The sequence below is a fragment of the Humulus lupulus genome, chromosome X (assembly GCF_963169125.1).
Source record: "Humulus lupulus chromosome X, drHumLupu1.1, whole genome shotgun sequence".
Classification (NCBI taxonomy): Eukaryota; Viridiplantae; Streptophyta; class Magnoliopsida; order Rosales; family Cannabaceae; genus Humulus; species Humulus lupulus.
This window is the reverse complement of record NC_084802.1, coordinates 194,415,051-194,417,836: the sequence shown is the minus strand read 5'-3', so window position 1 is coordinate 194,417,836 and position 2,786 is coordinate 194,415,051. Positions and strand designations below refer to the sequence as shown.

General features: G+C 27.7%; 1 non-coding gene across 1 annotated transcript; it reads left to right on the top strand.

Moving 5' to 3' along the window:
• Positions 1-337: 337 nt before the first annotated feature.
• LOC133807797 (small nucleolar RNA R71) lies at positions 338-444 on the top strand. The gene has a single exon (XR_009879690.1). It is a non-coding gene; the product is annotated as a small nucleolar RNA R71 (small nucleolar RNA).
• The last annotated feature ends 2,342 nt before the right edge of the window (positions 445-2,786 follow it).

Here is a 2,786-nt window from a genome sequence, read left to right as displayed (position 1 = left end):
ACATAAAGAACAAACATATTTTTTAGGTTGCACATGAGAATTCATAGATTGACTTATTACTAAGGCATCTACTTTTTTTGCTAATTTTTCAAATGATGTTCTTAAATCACTTTCTTCTTGTATTTCATATTTTCCTTCTCTTTTCGGTGAAGGGTTGACTCTAGACCTAGGCTCAGAATAATTCCATTGTTGTGAATTAACAGACAATTCTTCAAGAGCGTCCCAAGCCTCTTGCCCTTACAATTTTAAAAAATTTCCAGTATGCATAGATTGAATCATTTGTCGGTTTGAAGGGGTTAAACCATCATAAAAATATTTTACAAGTCTCCATTTTTCAAAACCATGGTGGGGACATTTTAATAACAAATCTTTAAATCTTTCCCAACATTCATAAAATTCTTCGTTATCTTTTTGATAAAATTTGGAGATTTCTCTTCTTAAATTATCAGTTTTAGACATGGGGAAAAATTTAGCAAAGAATTTATTAAAAAGTTGATCCCAAGTAGTTATGCTTCCAGTTGGAAGTGAGTTTAACCAAGCTTTGGCTCTATCTTTTAAAGAAAAAGGAAACAACCTAAGTTTAACCGACTCATCTGAAAAATTTTGAAAACGAAAGGTTGAGCAAATTTCTAAAAAAGTCTTTTACATGCATGTATGGATCCTCTCTTTCTAAACCATAAAATGATGGTAACAATTGAATGATTGATGGTTTAAGTTCAAAATGAGTGGCATTAGTAGTGGGTAAAACAATGCATGACGGAGCATTAGATGAAATAGGTGAAAAGTATTCAAGAAGAGTTTTTTCTTGCACAACATTAGGTTCTTGTTCCATTATGCTTAAATTTTCAAAAACACTTTCAATTTCACGTAAAGACACTAATTTTTTCACCAAACTATTTTTTGAATTACGTTGTCAATGATGCATACAATGTCACAAATTTCACCAAGTAACACAAACAATCGCAAGAAAACAAATTTCTGATGTGGAAGATCAGTTAGAACCGCAACCACAGAGCATACTTATAACAAGAAGAGATTATAATATTTATATATTTTTTTAATGATTTTTTTATATATATTTTTTTTTTGTTTAACTTGTTCCCAGTCCTATTTGATTCTACTTACTCACAACTTAATAACAACTCCCCGAGGTTAATTAATAAGCGTGGATGGGAACTTTGCCAAATTTTCTTTAAGCAAAAATTGCTTATGTTGAAAGAACAAGCTTTGTTTTTTAGTTTTTTTTCAAGTATTTTTTTAAACAATAAAATTACAACTAACTAAATGCGATAATTAAGAGAAAAAAAATGACAATAGCAATAGTAAATAGTTATATAAAAATTAGGAGGCACTAATGCCATCAACTAAATGATCAACAAAAAAATAAAAGCAAGGAGACACTAATGCCATCAACCAACACTAATAATAATAATGATAATAATAATAAAACTTAGGAGGCACTAGTTCCATCAACTAAGATAATAAAAAAAAGTAAATAAATAAAAGTTAGGAGGCACTAATGCCATCACTAGAGGAGATAGATTGTTCAAGTATGTAGGAGGCAAAAAATGCACTAAACTATCAAGTATGTAGGAGGCACTAAATGCCATCAACTACAAAAAAAAAACATAAAAAATGGAAGAAAAAGAAAAAGGGTTAGGAGGCACAAATGCACTCAACTAATAAGTATGTAGGAGGCACTAAATGTCATCAACTACCAAGAAATATATATAATATAATATATAACAATATAAATAAATATATGTATAACTTTCATTTTTTTTCTTTCAATTTTTACTCTTTTTTTTCGATTTTTTATTTTTTATAGATATTTATATATATATATTTGTTACTTTACTTTTTTTTTAAGATGATAGTGCAAATAAAAATAAAATAACTAGTAGAAGAATGTTACTTACCTTGTAGAAAGATCGTTTCTTTCTTGCAACTCCCCGGCAACGGCGCCAAAAACTTGTTGATCCCAAAAGAGGGTGTTTTAATATTTAAACTCGCAAGTGCACGAATCGTTTCAGAGTATAATGTTCATGTAAGTACGAGGTCGAACCCATGAGAGTTGACTAACATCAAAAGAAGCTATTTCAAACAAAGCAAGAATATTCTAACCTAGTTCCAAATATTTGATGAAATTTTGTTTTTAGAAAAATAAAAGACAAGTAATAAAAAGATTTAAGATTAAATAGAAAAATGGTTTTCAAATGAGATATGTAAAATAAGATTATTAAGATATTAGAATCCACAAAATGCAAGTTCAATAATATTTGTAAGTATATTGATTCCCAAGTTTAGATATAGTTGAAATAAATCACACTATATTTTTTCCAAAATACATTTTCTATTATAGCACAAGTTACTTTAAAAAAGGTAGGATTTTTCTTCACTTATATAAGATATAATTTCTAAGCATTTGTTGTGTTACAACCTAATGAAACTACAAAAAATCAAAGAGATTATGTTTAGGCAAAATATGATATTTATGCTCTAAGAATTAGATGTGAACAATTTAATGAAAAACATTTAATCAAAGAATATCATATTTTTGCATAATGAAGGACTAAGTGTAATATGCTTTAACAATCAATAATAGATGAAAAATGCATATCTTTGATAGAAAAATCCATAAACAATATTGCACAAATGGGAAATCAACATACTACAAAAAATACTATCTAGTTACATTTTGCTTCATCATCATCTTAATAATCTTGAAAAAAGATTAGAAGCTCATAACTAGATTGAAATAAAAATTACACAATAACATACTTGAC